This window comes from Passer domesticus, chromosome Z (genome assembly GCF_036417665.1).
Source record: "Passer domesticus isolate bPasDom1 chromosome Z, bPasDom1.hap1, whole genome shotgun sequence".
NCBI classification, from domain to species: domain Eukaryota; kingdom Metazoa; phylum Chordata; class Aves; order Passeriformes; family Passeridae; genus Passer; species Passer domesticus.
Genome location: NC_087512.1, coordinates 7768051 through 7789853, shown reverse-complemented (window position 1 = coordinate 7789853; position 21803 = coordinate 7768051). Strand labels below are relative to the sequence as shown.

General features: G+C 43.8%; 2 long non-coding RNA genes across 2 annotated transcripts; both read right to left on the bottom strand.

Annotated features, from left to right (window-relative positions):
* Positions 1–634: 634 nt before the first annotated feature.
* Positions 635–21124, bottom strand: LOC135290696 (uncharacterized). The gene is made up of 3 exons (XR_010353465.1): positions 20749–21124; positions 19194–19344; positions 635–753 (listed from the first exon to the last, which is right to left on the bottom strand). It is a non-coding gene; the product is annotated as an uncharacterized LOC135290696 (long non-coding RNA).
* On the bottom strand, positions 12291–14595 carry LOC135290742 (uncharacterized). Its single transcript, XR_010353519.1, has 3 exons — positions 14303–14595; positions 12639–12732; positions 12291–12351 (listed from the first exon to the last, which is right to left on the bottom strand). It is a non-coding gene; the product is annotated as an uncharacterized LOC135290742 (long non-coding RNA).
* Positions 21125–21803: the final 679 nt, after the last annotated feature.

Here is a 21803-nt window from a genome sequence, read left to right as displayed (position 1 = left end):
TTGCTGTCTTCCCTTCTCCCCATCACCTACACCTTGGTGAAGAAGATAAAATAAGTAAATGGGAGAAAGACAACAAGAAGAACGTGCTCTCAGGCTAAAGATTTCTAAAACTACAAGAGGATTTCTGAAACTGTAAGAAATATGCTGCCTGGGATGGTGGTTTTGTTGGTTGCAGGATCACTGATTGCCTTAGACATTTTCAGGGAATTTGCCCAGTTCCCATTTACTACAGCTCCTGCTTTCCCTCCTCCCCAGGATATTGCATTCGATTAATTTCTGCTGCTGGCCAGGAGCCAGCTTAATGAAACTTTTTGGGATCTGAGAAAATTTGTCTAAAATATCCCTCACTCTTCTACACTTTGTCTCAAGTGAAAGTGTCTTTGACTTCCTTTTCTTGCTTGCATAAAATATTTCACTTAAAGCATGGACACAGCTCATCTGCATCCCAGTCCATGAGTCTAGCCCAGACTAGCTGGCTCACAGGACCTGCATGGCTGTGTGACACCTGGCTTTGCAGCTGGTGGCATAAGAGGGAACAGGCTCCCTTTGAATGCAGGTAACCACCCTGGCCCAAGGGCCTGGGCTTTGGGATGAGACCTTCCTCCTGCCTCCAGGACAGCTAAGAATATCTTACCTGCTGCCCCTGCTTGCCCAGCAGCCAGTGCCACGCATTCCCACAACAGTTGCTTGGGTATTGGGATGTGACTTGATCCCTCTCATGTGCAGCTCTCGTGAGGGCCAAAAATCTGCAATCTGGATATAAGATGTGAGACTCAAGTGTAACTCATTAGACATTAGAACTTTCAGGTTGCTCCCATTTTACCACCTTCAGGAGGGAAAACATGTCCCTGAGTCCTGTAACATTCATCACATAATTGTGTGTAATGCCCAGCAATAGGGTGGGATAGAGATAGTTGGGGCTCTGGTCAGGTCTTGTCCTGAAAACCTTTGTGCTCCTTGAAAAGTACTGTGTATAGAACGACTATACATCTGTGAACAAGATCTACTCATCTAATTTGGGACATTCTGCATTTACCCACTTCTCAGTGTCTGGAACACCACTAACTCTTCAAATTCGTCACTGTCCCTGGTAGAAACATGAGATAAGAGAGTCTCCTCTATCTCTGAGCAACAGAGTGACCCATTGCCAGAGCTCTCTCTGTGTCTTCTTCTTTCACAGCACTCCAAGTGCTGAGCAGACATCACACACTGCAGCCCAGCCCTGTGCCTACCCTGATGAACAGCTGAGCTTAAGAAACATGCCACAGGGATGAACATTCCTGATACTGGGGTGATAGTTGTCCTTCCAGACAGAAGAAAAAATGTCTCCAGACTCCAGACAAGAATGATGGAACACTGAGAAAACTTTTGTGCTGTCTCTGGGGACCTAAGGGTGTAAGGGTGTAAGGGTGGCTGTGTAGGGATGTTCAAAAATCCATCAGAGGAGGCAAGTGCAGAAGCTAGCTGAGCTCTGCAGCATGAGACAAGCACAGTGCAAGAGGGACAAAGAGCAGCTGAGAGAAGTCTGGAGGCCCATGACTCTGCTCTGACTGCCAAGTGACAAGAACTTCCCCTGAGAACACCTGTAAAGGAGTACTGAATTTCTTCATTGACTGTGCTGATTATGGGCTAAGCTCAGATGCCTGGGTTCAGGGGTCAGGAACCCTTTGAGACACCCTGGATCATCCTGTCTGGCTCTAGCTGCTACTCCAGAGGGGCTGAGCTTTCCTGCAGACCTCATGTCGCATGTCCAAACCCCATGCAGATAGCTTTAAGAGTCCTATTGTGTGCAACTGGGTCAAGTCCTGGAGATCACTGAACTGGAGAGGAATTTCCCCCTGGAAACTACGGCCTGGGCAGAGGCAGAAACTCAACAAATCTCCACAGTTCCACTGCCTTTGTGGTAGCGCACGCATTTCCACAGAGGCATAGGAGTGGCACAGGGAACAGATGAAAGGTCTGCCTGCCCCTGCACCCACTCACCAACAGCAGCCACTTACACCTCCCTACCCTCTTTAGGAATGCTTCAACAGGGAGCAGCAAAAACCACATGGATGGGGTGTCTTTGAGCTCCCAAACACTCTTGGTTTGGTTTGTGACAGCCTTCACTGATACCAGCTCTCTTGAGGAGCTGGAGGAACACTGCATTTACATAGTAACTGAAAGGAGTTTGTTTGGTATATATGGGGAGGGCAATCTCATTCCCTATCCCAAGGAGAAACACTGATGTTGTCTCATAATTAATGCTTCTTTTTTTCTAATTTTCTCGCCAGAAGACAACTTTCCTGCCAGGCAGGTTTAACTTGTCCCAGGAGATCTTCAACTGTTTTAAATTGTATTTGGGAGTACAGGGGAACACCTTCCTGAAGAACCTGTCAGGAAATACCCCAGATGTGAGGTTTCTGGCTGCTTTCAGTGGTAAATGGTCCCACGTGGGTGTTCTCTGTCAGACTTAGCAGCTAAGGCTCAGCCTGAGATACTGGAGCTAAAAAAATGTATTTTGGGTCAAAGAGATATACTATTTTCCTTGTCCTATCTGAACTGAGCACACTCAGGTGTCAGTCACACAAACATGTCATTTCACATGACAGGCTTTTATTAAGACTGTACCCAGTCCCTGGCCAGGAGCCACAAACCTAGAGCACTAATCCTAAAGGCTAATACTGGATAACACTCACCCCTCAGGTATGAGTCGCAGGGACACTTGTAATAGCTGTATTTTGTGATTTGACTGGTGCCAGCTTGGACCCTGAAACAATTACATTTTCACTTAAACCTTCTGGGCTTTCTTGGAACCTCTGAACTCCACCCAGCACAGAAAGGTAGAGTTTCTGTCGTCCTTTAAACTTTGCTTTCCCTTTCTCGCTGCATTGCTTTAGGTAACCTCCAGGCAAAGAGTTGCCTGAGTCCTTTAATTTACTTTGTAAAGTAAATGAAGCTCACTTAGGAAATATTTACAGCTATATTGGCCTTCCAGGAGGAAAGGCGATTATGGGAGAGGAGAAGCCAGGCTGATAAACTTCCTCTGGGCCAGTGGGACAGACATACAGGTCCACAGGAAAGCCACAATCCAATAAATCCTAGCTGAGCTACTCCCTGAAATCCAAGAACAGCAATGCTGCTGCTCCAGCAAGTTTGAAGCATCACTGAGTCCATGATGAGTCAAGTTGGAAAGGACCACTAGCTGGGTCATCTGATCCAATATCTCTGCTCAAGCAGGGTTATTCTACAGCCCATTTCACAGGGGTTCTGGAATTACAGATGGTTCTCGAATACTTGCAGTAAGGAAGACCACAACCAGGATCCCTGGACAGAAGAAGCTGACTTTTGTACCAGTCCTTCTGAGATTCATAAGCTAAGTGGGGCTGTGAAGGGCTGTGTGATCCTGACTGCCTGCAGTACAAGGTGTGGGTAATGTGGTCTTCTGCCTTCCTTGCTTTTGGGACTGGGATTACTAGCAGGAAAATCCTGGTGACAGAAAGCAGCAAAGCAAGACAGAAGGAGCGATGACAGCAATAGTTCTGCTTGATTTCAGTTCAGTGACTTTTAAATCAAAGAGAGTGGTCAGAATGAAACCATTAACTTAAAGCCAGGGCACTTGGATCTATCCTGAACTGTAGAACCAGGGGAGAAAAAATTATACTTTGTATGTATAATGAAGGGCATAATAACAGAGGATGGAAAATCTCAAGGGCTGCCCTTGGTCTCAGGAGATGGGAACTGGTTTTGGGAAGGGTGGATCTCCCTTTTTGTGCCATAGGGCACTTGTGTGTCTCCTGCAGAGTGCATGCCAGGTGTCTGGAAGAGAGGATTGGCGACGCAGAGCTTTCCCACGCCTGAGACCCTTTTCTGGTCTGGGCACAGGCCTTTGAGTGTCTTTAAAGTGGAGAGAGAGAGAGTGAGAGAGAACAGCACCACCCTGCCCCTGGGCACACAGGTAGAAGTTGCATGCTGAAGATGATAATGTTGTGCACCAAAGGAGACAGACTGTGCACAGCATTTGCTATTCAATCATTTTGGTTAACTGTCCTGGTATTTTCCCTTCCCATGACCTCTTCTCCACTCAACCCTTTTATGTGCCTCTTCTGCATTTTGGTGTATCTTAGATTAATTTGTCTACCAGGTTTTGTCCTGTTCCTCTCTTTCATTAAGGCACTCTTCCACCCCTTCGGTGACACAGTCCTGTCCCCCCCCGCCCAACACCATTTATACTTGTGAGTGATGGAGGCAGGGGTGAAGGACAAGCTTTGATACAGCAAGCTGTGAATTTGGGGGCACAAAGAATCTGGGAGCTCTTGCTCCAGGCTAGCAGCCAGCCACATTTCTCTGAAGAGCTTTCATAAAATCTTCCCAGCGTTTTATCAAAGAGGTGATGCTGTCATGGGTTTGTTTATTATTTCCCTTCTGGGCTTGGTCTCTTCATGGCTTCTTCCTTTCATTTTTGAGGAGGAAACATTTGCAGCTCTGTCAGCCCCTGGGAGGAAAGTAACATACAAAGGCAGCAAGGGTAATGAGAGAGCCTTTTCCTGAACCAAGGTAACACAACTTTATGGTCACCTATGCCCTAAACATGTGGGAACTGAGCTCTTCCCTTGAGCAATTTAGGCCAGGAGGTGGTCAGTGGAAGAAAGACCTATGGCAGGAGTTCAGGGGCACAGTCTGTGTGCTGTCCCATGTACCCTCCCAGCTCTGTTCCTCTACCTGCTCCCCTTTCTCTCTCTCCAAAGTCTCTGACCTTGACCAGACTTCCCTTCCTACTGTGCCTTAACCTTCCTCTCTGACAGGGTCTTCAGTGCTTCCTCGCCTCCCAGTGCAATCACTCAGACATTTCAGCCAAAACTTGGGAAAATCTGTTTAAATCTTTCCCTCCTCCATCCTCTTCCCCTCCTATTGAAGTCAACCTCCATATGGGTTTCACTGCACTGAGGTGACCAAGGACTTGTCCATAGTGGAGGTGGATGGAGGAACAGGGTCAGGTGAGTTTCCATCCCTCGGTGTTTGCCTGTTCCAGCCTTTGCTCCACATGTACCATGCCATGGCCTTGCCTGGGGCACCACATGAGCCTGGGACCACAGCTCCTTTGGGTGACGCCCTGGTTTGTGCTTCTAATGTACCTGCCCGCTGGCAGAACATTGGAAACTAAAAAAGTTCTGGGTTTTGGATAAACATTACTTAGCAACAAGCAAAACACCAGTGTGTCATCAATGTTGTTCTTCACTAAAGGCAAAACCCAGTACTGTACCAGTACTAGGAAAATTACAATGAAAATGAACTCTCAGCCACAGACTTATCTAGGTGAAAGTCCACAGCTTGCAGACTAATGCTTCAGCGAATTCAGCTACTCAAGCTAAGTTAGTAAAGCTAAGAAAACAACATACTGAATCACACAACAGTATAACTCTGTGGCTCATTCTATTTGAAATTTACTTATTTAAGCTAAACAACTAATGTATCTCAACAGTCCCCCTTGGTTTTTATTAAGAATTCCTACTCATATGCTGAACACAGCTCATGAAACCTTTCAAATTATGTGATTATTCTCCAAGATTTTATGTACAAGGTGACTTTCAGTAACAAGTTGAGCTTAGATGCAGTTAAAGCCAAGTGAAACATTGCCTTGGACTATTGCAAGAGCACTGCAACAGCAAAAGCAGTTGATCTACAGTCAAATGCTGGTCTCCTTCCCTGATTTTTCCCACTGAGGTCGTATATCAGACCCAAGCCATTGCTTAGTCTCAAATGCTAACAGAGAGGACCACATTGGGTGTTCCAGATTTCTTGAGTCACTTGTGGTTATGCTCAATTTGTGCACAAGTGCATCAGCATATATACTATTTAAGGGTCTCAGTCCTGTCCCTCTAGTACCAGCTGTATCTCTTGTTCATCTCAAGGGTCCAAAGGTTTGCTCCTATAGCCATGCTCACCATCTCACATAGGATGTGTGTAGGAATGGTGAACAGGTCCGTTTGACTGTAGAAATACCAACATGTGTCATCAGTTCTACCTGTTTCAGTGATCATGAGGGACTAAATAATACCTACTGTCCCTAAGTGTTTAAGAGCATATTGTTCAATTTCAGATATTTGTTGGATCAACTCCTCTCTTATTAGCAGAGTGGAAATTGGATTCATTGTGGTGGGGAGAGGGACTATAGATGGTATCGAGTCAATATTTTCCCAAGGTAAAGTAATTTATAATCTGCCAAGTTCACTGTTAAGTTCAACACCTGAAATTAAGAACAACTAGCAAGACTGGAACAATAAGATCTAATTTTTTTACTACCTCTGTCACAGAAGGATCACGTGCCTTTATCTGATACACAACAAAAAATGAGTCAAGAATTTGGAACTTGAACACTGAACACTCTTTGTAATTTTTTTCTTTCCAAATGTATTACTTTTCCACCACTTTGGAAAGTGGTGGAAATTCTTTCTTTTTGGTTTGCCACTTAGCCATGCTGTGGTTGTCACCTAAATTGATATCATCATGACAAGAGTAAGATCCCAATTAATTTTTTGTTTATTTTCAGGATTCTGTCATCAATCAACTGGCTTGATGATGCACTACTTTTTTTGATGTAAGAATGGTGTATCCAGTTTTCTTTTCCTAGAACTTTAACAGCAAAATAAGAATACACTCAGACAACATATAGCCCCTCCCTTTTGAGTTCAGTTTTGATTTTCAGAAAAATACTTTAATTAAGACTTTGTCTCCAGGCTATTTATCATGTGCCTGCATTTCAGGTGGTGTTAATTGGCACCACTTGGGCATATTTTCTTTAACCCTTTTTGCATACATATGTCTCACTGGAGTGGGACTCTAGTCTCAGCAGTTAAAAGTCTCAGGTCATCTGTGTGCAGCTCCTTGAAAGGTGTGACAATGCTCAGGCAGAGGCTTCTCCCTTAATATGTTTCATTTCATTTCATTTCATTTCATTTCATTTCATTTCATTTCATTTCATTTCATTTCATTTCATTTCATTTCATCTCATTCTTACTTCCTTACTCTATTTTCTCTTGCATATTTAGGAGCATCAGGAAGCACATCCCCTAGAAACCCCACTTCAAAGACAGGAGGAAGCATGAACAAAGAAATTACTGAATGTGTGTGAGAATCTTCTTCCATGGTGTATGTCCTTGCTGGTAGTTTTGGTCTCCTATTTTTCTCCCTTCTGGCATTACAGATATCCCATGAAGGGGACAGTGTGGTGTCTCTGGGGGACAGTTTGTGTTGCAGATTAGCTCTTGGCCGTACCCTGTCTCATCAGCTGTACACCAGGTAAATAAGCAGAAAATCATCACCATTTTTTCCTGTGAGATTTTGTTCAGCTTCTTCAAAGGAAACCCAGGAAAAGTCTTCCAGAGTGATATGTGTGCTAACAAGCTCTCATCTTCAATACAAGCTTAATCTCTGCCTTGGATACAGAGCTCACATTGTACCCACTTCTCTTGTTTTTAACATATGAGTGCTCTGCAGGCAGGGAGATCTAGCCACACAAGGAGTCTTCTCTCCTGCAGGGGATAATTCTACTCTTGGAGACATACAGTGAGATGATTATCCCTTTCTGTCTGTTTTCCTCAGGAGACCAGGGCTATGTGATCATGCTGTAGGGGTGTGCAAGAAGGTGAGTGTGTGTATTGCCTGCACTGCAGAGCGTCTCTCTGCTCCCCTGTTACCTTTGAAGCACTTGGCCCATTGTGGGCAAAATAGGAGAAAGGCCGATAACAACAGGAGTGGAGAATTCCTACAGATTCTATGAAACGTCTCTGGCTGGACGGAGAAATGAAATATTATTATGACTCTGTTGAGAGGACATTAGTAAGCATGACAGTTAAACTATGACAGCCTCCAAGGATTGGAAAAAGGGAAGCAGTGACCTGCAATAACAGGATCCCAGAGTTGAGATAAATATATATGTAAATGATTCTCAATTTTTTTTTTAACTTGGAAAACAATATTTGTTTTGAAAACTTCTCTTGTTTACAATAAAACTAGCACAAAGGTCACTGTGCTTTTTAGATAAAAGGCCTGTTTTGGCTAAGCAGGTTATTCTGCGTAAAACTCCCTTCTGGTTAGACACAGCCCCCTCTACATTCAGCTGCTGACTGCCAAAACTCAGTTCTTGCTTATTTTCCCATGCCTGGACATATATATATTAAAAAATATTAAAAAGGAAAAGGAAAAGAGAGACTAAAGCCTTCTGCCTGTTTCAGTGTGCCATTGGGCAAACCAGGCCGAAACATCAAAACCTGATTAATTGCTGTAAGTCAACTGATAAAATGTCTGTGTCACTCTGTGCTGTCACCCATTTCCAGGAAGGCAATTACATTGGTTTCTCTGGCTTTGAGGGAAAATGTGTGCTGTTCCAGGGAGCAGAGTTGGCTCGTGGAAGCTGTGTGCTGTGAGATCCCAACACAACATTGCACCCACCGCCCACCAGCCAGTCCTGTTAAATGCCTGGGCCTGTACCCTTGGCACTTGGTGACTGTGGAGCAGACTCCTCATTTTGTGTGTTGTCAGTCATCTTTGTTATTTCCTCTCTTGTGAGAAAACAAAAATGAGCTACGAGGACCAGGATCAAAGCTGCAAGGCCCCGGAGGAGCTGTGGGTGAATCACATGGATACTCTCCAGATATGAGGCAAACACAGTCAAGTCATCAGGGCGCTAGAGATCCTGCTGGGAAGGGGCCGACTCATTAGGGAGGTTAAAGTGAACTCAAAGCCCCAGAGTGGAGAAAGAAGGTAATTTTCTTCCGGGGCTGGTTCTTTATCCAAGCTGTGCTGGGATGCTCATCAGAGGGGCTTGGAGCTGTGGAGTATATGGGCTGCTCTCCCGGGTTTTTCTCCCGCTGGTGTGAGTGCAGCTGGGGTAATGTAAACCTTTAATTTAGATCCTATTTACAGTAATGCATGGTAAGTATTACAACACTGCAGTTGCCAGGATATAAAAGCCAGGAGCATAAACCACTTCTTTTTCTCAGCTACATTTATAACAGAAAAATACTTTTATTGGGGGAGAGGTGTGGTTATTTTATTCCACACTTTTTTTCCCATTCCTGGATGCAACTCCAGGGTGTTCAGTCTTTCTGCCCAAGGCATGAAACCTGTGATTTCCTGCTTTAGGGATTTTGCAACACACTCAGGTGTGTCCCACAAGCCCGCAGTTCAAAGGGTAATTTGGCCACAAGGCTTTTTAAGTCTCTAACAAGAAGAGAAGTTCTGGAATGGGGAACACATAGTTCGCCTATAGTTACTGTGTGGTAGTTGTAGCCATGGTTCAATGAGGATTTAAAAGAAAAATCTAATCATCAGGCACAGTCCACAGGGGTTCACCAAGGGAATGTCCTGTTTAACTAATTTGATATCCTTCTATGATAAGGTCACCCACTGAGTGGGTGTAGTTTTTCTGGATTTTAGGAAGGGTTTTGATACTGTCATTCAGAAGTGTCCAGCTGTGGGATAAGCAGGTTCATGGTGCGCTGGGTGAAGAACTGGCTAAAGACAGAGCTCAAAGGGTGGTAATGAATGGGGCCTCATCTGGCTGGCAATCAGGGGTTTTCCTCAGGGGTCAATTCCAGGGCCAGTTCAATGTATTTATCAACAATCTGGATGCAGGAGTGCACCATGAGCAAGCTGATGATTGCTGTAGGTTCCTTCCAACAAAAATAACCTATTCTGTTTTTCTGATGTAGAGTGACAACTATTGTAAAGGAAAGTTCCCTGCCCAGACATCCAGGAGCCACTCTGGCCATCACGATCACACCCCTTGAGCTGCGGCCCCTTCCCACCATGATTCACACAGTCAGACTGGGTTTGCTCACTGGCTTGATCCCAGGTTTCCCACAGAAACAGAGTTTCAGACATCTTGATCCTTAAAATAATTTAATCATGGTGCAATAACAGAATAACAGCTTGAGGTATTGCCTCTGATGAGGAACCCCAGCAGAGAAATCCCTGGGCTTTTATACCCACACATTCTGAGTGTGGGGAAAGCCTGGAGTCATTGGCTTCTGATGTGGCCCTGAATGCCCAGTCCCCTGTCCAGGTTGCTTTGTTATGCAAAGGGCCAGCAGTTCCCATCCTCTGGCTTGGGGCTCAGTCTCTGGCTTCTGCTCTCCAGAGCTCAACCTGCATACTAACCTGCCTGTGTCAAATGTGTTCCTCAGCACTATCCTCCCTTTCACCTTCCAGCTTTTTCTGTTCTTTCTTACCTGATCTCTCTTATTTTTTGCTTTTCCTATAAGAAGAGGTCTGGTTCTCTTGTGTATTAGTTCTAAAAAATGTATTTTATCTATCAGTTGCTATGGCTTCAGTGCCTTGTAGAAACTAAATGTGGTATACAGACCCTGTATTAGAGGCAGCTGTGAGATTACTCAAGTTGTGTCTTCCAGCCTTGCTGGTGTTTGAGGCAGGGCTTCTCCTCCTGGCATGATTTTGTAGGGGGCTCTAAGGGCTTGATCTGCAAGCCATCAGATTATGGTTTCCCTAAAGTGACTGACCCTGGAAAGCATTTCCTAAGAAAAACACAACTGGATGAAAAGCAAGTTAAATAAGAACAGTGACTGACTGTACCATTAGAAGTTGGCTCTACAAACAAGGAGGCTTTTGGATTCCTCCAGAGCCTGTTTTCCTAGAATAGTTTTATATTGTTTTATGCATTGCTTCCCCGCCTCCTCCTCTTTATTGCCATAATAGAGAAAAGTGACATAATTGTGGACATGTGCTTCACTTGAGGACACATGCTAGTGTTCATAGTGGTTATAGTTGATGCCAGACAAGAACAGTAGCTGGATGAAGAGCCAGGAGGCAGAAGAAAGAAGCGAGACCCTACGGATTAGCCTGAAAAATGAAGGTTTGAACACAGAGTGGGTGTCAGAAGATGAGGGACAAGGAAAATTCCCTCAAGAATGAGGAGCATGAGATAAAAGATAAAAGCAGATATTTGAAAACCAGCAGGCAATACAGGATACCTGGCCCATCTGGATTGGGACTGAAACACTTTGTGGTTACCACTGATGGAATCCCATGCAGGATTTGACCAATTGAAGGAAGTGCTCACACATCCTGGTGATATAGCACCCCACCAACCCAGTGTTTTATTAATCCTTCCTCATTGTGTTGAGTCCTTGCCTTGACTCTTGTAAAGTTCCTTGAAAGTGCAGTCAGAATGGGAGCTGCCATGCAAAAGCTTTGCTGAACTTGTGAGGCATCATATGCTCACCACTGAGTTTTGTTCCTCCTACCCAGCTTCAGACACTTGTTTCTTGGGAATCCAGCTTGGAGAAATATTTCTGGACCCATTATTAACACTACATAGTACAGCTTTGCTGCTGTTGGATTATGCTTTTGGTCTGATAGCAGACGTGGGACATGATGAGAATTCAGGATTGCTGATTCTCCTTACCCTCTTGGTTCACTCTTGACTATGTGCATGTGAACAGAACCAACCAAGATATTACAACTTAGGAAATTGTGGGGAGCTGCAATTACTGTGTGTTCTCAGTCTGTCCCATCTGTATAGACATTTGTAACCAATTAATTCACCATGAATCCACAATACTTAAAAATTATCCACTCTTCCTGGGTTAATCAATGCTATTACTCAAAAGAAGGGAAAAAGAAGAGAAACTGGCTTAAGCTGAGGAAAGTGTGCGACCAGAGACACACATTTTGTACCTTGATGATATTCCAGATGGAGCCAGAGTCACTGCAGGTAAAAGACACTGTAAGACCTACAGTACAGCCTTCATAGGAGAACTCAGAGGCTCTTGCCACTCCTGCTGCACTGCAAAGAACTTTCCTGGAAAAGCCTTATATTCCTGGAAATGCCCTCTCTATTAGCTGTCCCCAGTGTGATCCATGCAGGTGAGTGACGTATGGGTTCTAATCCTTTTGTTTCCTGAAGTACTGCACTATCATGAGCAGCAGAGAGCATTATCACACCCACTGATTCTCAAGAACTGCGATGTCAGTCAAGCTAAACAAAATTAAACAAAGAATTTGTATATGACAGCAAACGAACCAGAAGAGCTTAGTGTGTTGGAAGAAGAGACAAATAAGAGAAAAGCACATTCTGTACTAGTCATCCTATGGCTGGCCTGCACCACCCTTCTTACTGTGCACCACACAGCCAGCCCAGGACCCCTTTCTCTGCATGTCCTGTCATGCTTTTATTGGACAAGCTATGCAGCTTTAAGTCGTTCTTAATGGAAGCAAATGCACATTTCAGTATTTATCTTTCTTTTGTACCAAAAAAAAAACTCACTGTGAACTTCAGTTCAGATTCAAATCTTGCCTCCTCTCCCCGCAAATGAGCTCTTTCATAACTGACTTGATTAGGAGGTCTGTTGCCTGTGAAATTGTTTACACTGAATTGTTATCGTGAGGTGAGGAAGGAATTTTGTTCTCCTACATGCACGTGAGGCTCATTACATTCTGAACGGGGTCTGACAACCAGTAAGTCAAGGATGATTTGGCTGCAACTGGTCCCTGATTTAGGTTTTGTGGGCTGTAATCTTTCATTTGTATGCAACGTGGGCATGAATCCACCTCAGTTAGCAATCCAGTTAACTGTGTTAATCCCAAAATACAAATTACTATGAAGCAGAGGCTATTTCAGATTACCAATGGTCCTGTACCTTTTTTGGTAGTGGTGGCAACTCAGAGATTGTCTGCTGCTGGCCACTCATCACAGCTCTCAGGCTGGCATAGGAACACCTAGAATGTATCTGCCTGAAACAGATCATAATTTTCTGGCTTATTTTTCAACTAAAACAAGTCACTGAACCTCTCTGTGGCCACACAAAAAGTTGGCAAGGCTGATGGAAGACTGTACCCCAGAAGCTTTGTCTGAAGACCTCGTCAGAGATCTGCACTTCAGTCTTCTGCTCAGACTAGCTGGGCTATCCCCAACACTTTACAAGGCTGGCCACTTTACATACATTGATTCACCTGTGTTCCGAGGATGGAAATAACTCTGGTGACCAGATCCAGGGCTGGTCCTCCATCCCTGCTGGAATCTTAGATGCTGAGAATTTTAAACTTTCTGTGCTTAAAGGCACAGACCCACAAGAGAACATTGCATTTGACCTGAGGCCATGGAACAGGCTTCCAAAATTAATTGACAGTACTGAGATTACTGGTGTGTAGTTGGTTAGAAATGTGTAATATCACAGGGCAGAAAACTTAGAGTTTGGAGTTTTAGAATATAGAAATAAATATGAAACAAGATGGAAGTTTTAAGGCAGAGGCAAGTTGTTCTTCTTTACATTCTTCTTCCTTCTTCTTCATGGTGATGTTTTGTAATTAAACAGAAAAGTCAGCATTGTGGACTTTGAGGGATCAGTTATTGAGTTAAAAGGGAAAATAATCTAAGTGTCCTTTCTTAATTAGGTAATTTAGTCTTTAAAGACCTTGTAACAAGAGTTAGCCATTTTGTGCCTTACTAATGAAAGGCTACAGAACTCATAGTCATGAGACTGTTTCACTGATAAGAAATAATAAACACCTGAGTCCAAACATGAACTACAGTCTCAAGTGCCTTCAATCCCAACCTTGAGAAATTGATACATCCCAGCTGTTGTAAGTGTAAAATAGTGTAGAAAATGCAAAGCTCAGTATGCCATGGAACACACAGGTGGAAGCATAGAAAGCACATGGAGGCCTTGTGGTTTGTGTCACTGTGGCATTGGTGCATGGGATCATGGAGTGAGGCATAAGCTGTATGGTCTTGTTCTTCTACCCCATACCCACAAATGTCAAGTACATCTCCTATTAGAAAATATTCTATAAAACACGCCCACAAAGAATGGAAGATTTGACCACAATCCAAACCACAGCCCTCTGCACAATAATGATTAACAAGGTATAAAAAATACCCTAGTGCTGCATCTAACCAGAGGATCAGAATTGGACATGAAATTGCAGGGACAGGTTGACAGGTTTGTTCTCTCCACTCTCCCTTGACTGGATACCTTTTGGTAAGCCCTGTGTACTCAGCTGCGTGAGTGTTGACATACATTAAGCTGGTGATTGCAATTGTACTTTTGGTGCTATGTGTAATTGCTCTGCATTATCAACAGCAAACCAAAAAACCCTGACGTGTTGCATTCAATAAATTTTGTGATTTGTGAATCCCACTTGCTCTTTTGAATGTGATTCAACATACAGGTCATTGACTATTTTCCCATCCAGTGTTGGACCTCTAGTTATGCATTTACAACACCAGCTAAAAAGTGTTTACTCAAGTCCACTGTGGACTTCCCAGAGTTCACTTTGTTACTCCTTTTTATGTCAACTGCACCTGCTAAGAACAGCTCCACCAGCTCAACCTATTTGTTGGCTCCTATTAGATTTCCCCTTCAGACTCCTCTTCACCAGACTAATTCCAGCTCCCTAGACTCTGTTTCTAGCACATTTGTTCTGTTTCCTGGTCTTGGTAGCTCTCTGCTCTTTCTTCAGTTTCTTGAATGAACTGGACACCCAGCAGTGGAGATTGTAACTCCCTTGTTCTGCATGCCACAAAAGTCCTGACATAGACCAGCATGTGGTTTGCCCAGTTTGCAATGGGAGCACATTGTTGGCTCATAATCAGTCTGACATTAACAACAGGAATTGGACTTGGTGATCCTTTTGGGTGCCTTCCAACTTAGAATATTCTGTGATTCTAAGAGTATGGTAAGATATCACAGTCAGGTCAGGGTAGGGCAGGAATATCCATCATCAGTACCTGCACTGATGACAGACCCGTCCCATGGACTCAGCAATGTCAGTGCTCAATTTGCACACAAAACATGGCTCATGTCAAAGGACTGTTTTCCAGGCACCTGAGGGGAAAAAAAAAAGCCTGTAGCAGCAGATCTGCACTCAAAGAGATCTCAAAGGAAATTCTATTGCTTTGTGATAGAGAGGTGATTTAATTCATTTCTCTGACTTCACTTACTCTGAAGCCCAGTGTCCCAAAAACATACTAAGAAGCAGTGTGGGAAACACCATAATTTTAAATAATGTCTGCATTATTTGTGGTCTGTAAATATCTCATCAGATATTGCTGAGGATCTCATCTCTGATACCCTGGGAAAGTTCCAACATAGATAATTGCCTCCTGCCTAATTCAATTCACATTTAATAGAGTGGCAACACTCAAGTGATTGCCGTGGGGTGAATAACTGGTGGGAATCAAGAGTGCACAAAAAGCACATTAAGAAACAGAGATGGAAATCCATTGACAATCAATGTTTGGGGAAAAGTCCTCCTCCCTTGCCTCAGGAAGTCCTGAGCCAATTTCCCACTTTCAGCTGCACCAGCCTGAACATATGGAAAGACACCTTGGGTTGTTCTTCTAGAAGGGTGATGTCATGAAGGATTACATTGGAGGTGGTGCCATGTGGGGTGCCACAATTCTTTCTGCAAAACTCTTAACAAATCTCATGTTTTCTTCAAACCTTGTTAGTAGGTATTATAGGGACCATGGACCTTTGTTTCTATGCACTTGCTATCCCTGCTATGGAAAAACGAAGGCATTCTATTTGCCACCAACTGGTGGAAGGGCAGCAATACTGTGAGCACACAACTCTTGTAACACGCTGGTTGGTGTACACAGTGCATTCAGAATTGACACCATTTTCATCCTGTGCCCATCTGTGTCCAGTATTCAAACATGCCATCTGCAAAGGAAAAACAGATATATTGCTAGGATAGCTGGAGATAGGCATGTCAGAGGGACAAGAAGGCCTGTCTGTTTTAGTCATGGCTAAGCTGACACTTGCTCCTGTTGTTGTTGATGCACAGTCTTTCCTCCCCACACATGAAGCAAACTGAAATCGGCTGGTTTTGCTGAAGAAGAAGGAGAAAAGTTTCCTGCCCCAGCAGAGGCTTTTTTCTCTACTCTGTGCTCTTTGAGATTCTATCTGATGAATTTAATGTCTCCTTAGTAGATTGTCAAGTTTGCTGGGCTCCAAGATCCTCTGTGGCAGGTGATGCATGTGCACCTAGCAAAAAATTTGTCAGAGATCTTACAGCCCCAGATGGGTCAAAGCAGGACAAGAAACAGCTGCTTCACATCAGGTGGCCATCCTTGCATGGAGGCACAGAGGGATGCACCTTACCTCCACCTGTCTTTCTTGTGAAAAATTGCACTACTACAACTCCTCTCCTGAATAAAAATCTAGAGATCTCAACTTCCTTGCGGTGATGAGATCCTTGTTTCCCTCCCTGGCAGGCAGCTGGCTCCTGGTGGTCTTCCTCCAAGTGTCTTTTCCAAAAATTGTGCTGTGTCTTGGGGATAATCTCAATCTTACATTTTACAGTCAAGTTTTGAGTGTCTGAACGTCACCCCACTGCAAAACAGCCCTTTTTAGAGAAGACCCCAAGAAGAATCACAGAGTCATAGATTGGTTTGAGTTGGAAGGAACCTTAAAAGATCTTCTTGGTCCAATCCATCTACTGTGGGTAGCAATGTCTTCCATTAGACCAGGTTGCTCAGAGCCCCATCCAACATGGCCTTAAACACTTGAGGAATGGGACATCCACAACTTCCTTGAGCAACCTGTGCTAGTGTCTCACCTCCCTCACAACAAAGATTTTTCTTCTAATATCTGGTCTAAACCTGAGCTCTTTCAATTTGAAGCCAGTCCCCATTTTCCTACACTACGTGATCTGATAAACAGTCTCTCTCACATCATAGAATCATGGAATTTTTTTGGATTGAAGGAGACTGTAAAGATCATTTAGTTACAACCCGCAATGTCCTTTCCACCTGTTGTTCTCTGGGATTCCCTCTCCCAACTCTCCCAACAGTAAAGGAACAGCTGCTTGTCAATCCCAGGTGGTGCCCCTGAGGCAGCACCTCAGCAGGGAAGGTAGCCCAGAGCCTTCAATTCATCTCTGATCCCTGCAAACAGACCTGTTGCAGTCTGAGCAAGTACAGAAGCAGAAAACCGAGAGTAGGACCCAATGAGATTTTTCCATTTCAATCTGGATGGAATCAATTACTCATCCAACTGTGCTTTTCTTGTTATGCATTTAAGGGATATTCTCACTTAAGTGAATTCTGAGCCAGAGACTTTTCTAGAGGGTGTGTTATAATTCAAATAGCAAGCTGGGGCAGCTCTCCCTGGCAAGCTGGAGGTATTGAAAGGATCTTGGCTTCAGTAGATGAAGATAATTGGGAAGATTGGACAAAGGAGAAAGAAGACAGGAGAAAGAGCTCATTTCATCCAGTTATGTATACAGATTGTTAAGTAATCACATAACTTAGTAGTAATGATTCATCTTGGTGATGTCTGTTAAAGTTCTGGGCTAGTTGTGTCTTGTATCCATGCTCCAGGCTGAAATGGGGACAAAACCCATCCCTGGCTTAGAGAGCTGGTTAGATATTGCATAAGGAACTCAGCTCTCTTTCCTAGTGGATGCAGAGGCTGACTCTGAAGGGATTAATGTGCCCCATGGGTGGGGGCTTTTGAACTGGCAGGAGCAGACCACAGGTGGAGGAGAGTATCTGAAATGAGGGGAGATATGCTTCAAAGCAGAGGAAAATATGGGGCTTTGCCAGCAGGCTGCTCTTGGCAAAGTCTGCTCTTGCCAACTGTAACCTTAGCAGAGACCTCTTACAAATCATGCACATGCTAATTCTGCTGATATTAATTAGACAGCCATTTCCTTTGAGGCCAAAGGCATTTTGGATAAACAGGCACTGACCTATTGTCCAGGATTACCCTGGTTTAATCCTGCCTTTGGTTTAGGCAGATTTTTTCATCCCTCTCATGGAACCTCTGTCTGCAGTCCACAAGAGGAACACATTTTCTTTGACCATGACATGATAGGCCCATAGTGCTGGGCAAAAGAAGAAGAAAGAACATTTGCCCTTTTGGTATAAAAGTCAGCTCAGCACAGTAGGGGATCCCATATTACAGGGACATGGTATTATTTGTGGCAAGTGTCATGCTCTTAGCTTTGAATCTGTAGCAAGCCAGACTCTGGACAGCCTGGGGCAAAGGAAGGTCTAAGAAATAGGAATCATCAGATCATTCCTGGAATGGGGATGTCATAAGAGATCTATTGCATATTTGAGTTTCCAAGCATTGAGTGATGTCAGTTCAGTCCCATGAGATGAGGAATTATTTTTTTAGCTTCCTCTGCAGGACGTTCACTGAGTTTTTCAGTCCATGATGAAGGTGGGCTCACATACCTGAAGCTGAACCTGTGATCCTGCAAAAGGTCCCAGCAAAAAAAGTCAGGGACTCTGTGACTGAAGGAGGGGGTTGTGCTTCCCTAACTCTCTGTACCAGGTCTGTGTGGTTCTGGGTCAGGTTACAACACAGATTTGAATCAAAACAGGGTTTGAGTCCTGAATAAATTTAAATTCAATTAGCCAAGATTTGTAAAACAGATTTTAGGCATCAGATAGGTTTTTATATGTGCCTGACCAAACAGATGCACAAAGTTGGTGTGTGGTTCCCTGCCAGTGTCAGCCAAGCTAAATGTGAATAGCTACAACCTTGTCCTTTCTGTCCCTGCCAGCATGGCCTAAACACATTGCCCTTTTCATTGCTGGGTAACTGTTAGCTCTGTTCCATGAACTGCCTTTCCAGGGGAGAACAAGAGCACTGGCAGTGGCACAAGGGAGAAGCAGGAGAAGGACACACAGAACAGACATTACAGGAAAGGGAAGATGTGATCTTGGTTTAACTGCCATGGTGAGATACTATAAGGGCTTAGTGCAGTCAAATGACACCTGATTTGACCTAGGGACAGCACAGTACAGTCTATGCTGGGTCTGATCCAAAACAAAGCCTGCCAGATCAGAGTTAATCCTTGGAACATATTTCTGTCAGCAGTGTAAACTTAAGTTGCACCATGGCTTTGCTTCACATGGCTACAGCTTCTTTTTCTGGCACTAGAAGCCCCTTGCATGCATAGGAAGAGGGCAACAGTTTTCTGCTTCCCCAGCTCCACACCAAAACACAGTTCCTCTCTGACAGCCAGTATGCCAGGAAAAAAAATCTATTCCTTGGCACAGAAAAAAGGCAGGTCAAGACGTGTATTCCACAGTGATTTTCTGCCTCATAAATTGCAGATCTTGATGGCTACAAACCCATGTGAAGCACAAAAGCCATTCCCTTAGCAACGAGTGGTATAACAAGAGATCAGAGTAGCTGAAGCTACCCCCCACAGGATGCTGTGTCTTGACTCACCTGCATGTTGCTTTCAGAGTCAGTGATATTTCTGACTGTCTCCAACCTTGCCACACGGGGTTGTCACTGTGGTGGGACTGTCATGGGGAATGAGTGATACAAGCACAAGCAGCAGGTCCTTTGCAGGGTCACTTTTGGAAGGGTACTTATGCTGCCCAAGAGACCATGAGGAACTCACTTAACTTGCTTGTTGTTACACATTAGTGTTTGAAATCACTTAAAGAATCACCAGCAAGGGTATCAGTAAAAAACAGATTTACTATTGAGCAACAGCATGACAAAGTTCATTGGCAAGATTCACTCTACTATTTACTGGACAGTTGAGGCACACCAAGGAAAAACAAGCAACAACAAAATCAAACAAAATCCAGCCAATTAAAACAGAAATGAGCCAAGAACTATCTATATGTGTGTCTGTGTGTGACAAAAGAGAGTGAGGGCAAGGATGAAAAGGAATATGGCAATATGTCCTAAAATCTTAACAGCACTCAACAGTAGTTAGGCTTAACTTATAACTTAATTTATACCTTAAACTTAACTTACAATTTAACCTTAACAATTTAACAGAGGAATAGCTCTTAACGGTGTTTAACCTAGCTTGTAACTTCAAAGTTAAACTTAGCATTTTAACGAAAGAACACTTAGCAGCATTTAACTTAGCTTATAACTTATAACTTTACCTTACTTACAGGACTGACTTAAACATCTAAGAAAGTAGCATTTCTCCCAGATCTGCTGTAGCATATGCACACGTGCATGCACACAAAGAGTCAATGCAACGAAGGTACTTGTGAAAAATTTCCCTCAAAAGTAGGGAAATACTCACTTTTTGATGCCTTTGCACCTCCCCAGTGGTACAAGGGTTGGGCTCTGAGGAGAAGGGGTGTTGGGCTAGGATTTGTTGTTGTCCAGCGATTCTCTGAGCACAGCAAACATGAGAGTTGGCTGGCTCTGAGAGGCCCCACTCAGAGGGAGATTGCTGGTCACAGCCTGCTGGGGCTCAGGAGACCTCCAAGGGTCTCATTTTGAACCATTTCTTACAGGTCTTACAAGGCAGTGGGCTTTAGTCTCATAAAAATGTTTCATCCTGCCCACAGTTTGGGTCGGCACTTTCTTTGAAAGCGTGAGAAAAGGGATGTTTCCGCTATTCAGGGAAGAAATATAATTTCCAAGGCTCTTCATAAAGAAAACAGGAGGTTGTTTTACTGCAGCAGTTCCTGGGAGCAGTCTGTTTCTAATAAGCTCAAGAAGAGCTGAGCCCAGCTGCTGTTTGCCAAGGCCGAGGCCTAGTGAGCATTTCTCAGCTGCACTGTGGCCTGGAAAAGGCCGGGAATGCCCCACCACACCTGAGTTTAGGTCTCTTCACTGAGGGATTTAGGACCTGGTGTTGCCTCTTTCTATGCATACACGCAGTGCTGGCATAACTGGGTCTGTTGCACTTAAATTTCCCGAGGGATTGTGTCATGCAAAGCACTTTCAGAGCAGCTCATGAATCTGTGGGTTTTATATCTTTGGATCATATGATATGGGGAAAATTGTAGGGTTAATGCAATACCTCGTCTCCTCAGGTAGGATTGAACTTGCAGGCTAAGACTGCAGTTTGGGCAATCAAATGCATTTAGGCAGCACTTGAAATGCTCCACAGTATCTGAATAATCCCTGTGTGGCTGTCAGGCCTGACACAGGAGCTGCATTGTATCAGACCCCTAGGAGCAGCTTCACATGGCCTTTCAAAGGCAGCAGTCAGCAAATTTGAGTGCTACATCAATGACTCTGCTTGGGGTCCCATGGTGTCTTCAACACTTTGTGCTTCAAAACTGATCTTCACCCACAAAACTGACAGGGTTTGGAAGTCCAGATCCCAGTGGTGGGCTGTGCAGTCTATGCTTCCTTTTTTTTTCTCTGCAGTTGGGATATGTGATAAGAAGAGCGTGTCTTTCCCAGCTTCACCTTCATTTTCATCTTTATTTGCAACCTTTTTTTGCCCTGCAATCTAGAGTGAGGTGACCCTTATAATGAGGTTTTCTGTGAACCAGTGAATGTAATTTTGGCATTCCTTATATTGAGATAAAGACATTTTCAAGTCCTCCTTAAGACCAGTCAGAGATCTGGAACTAAGATGTATTCCTTAACCTTTCCCTCTGTGTTCATGCAAAAGTTGAAACATGAAGATGACAAAAACTTTCTCGAAAAATATTACATTAGAGATTTTTCTCTTATATGTAACTGCCCTAGTCTTTTAATAATCTTATAATCCCTCTTCTAAATATCTGCCTTTCTTCTTTCACATTTGTTTTCATTTTCATTCTATATCCACCTGATTATCATTTCCATACATTTCATATCACTGGGGCTGGAATTTCCCATGTCTTATCTATATGGCATTTAAAAAAAATTATTTTCTCATTACACTGCATGATTAAGTTGTTATGTAAAATTCTTTTAATCTGTTTCCATAAAACCTAATGTCTCTGGGGCAGGCTCATTAAAATCTTGTGGTTTCCCAGATGATTGCTTGGGGCCTAAAAGACACACAAACACCAGCCATTTGTCAGTATATCATCCCTATCAGCTACATTTGTAACATCCCAGGCTTGAAGAAATAGGGCA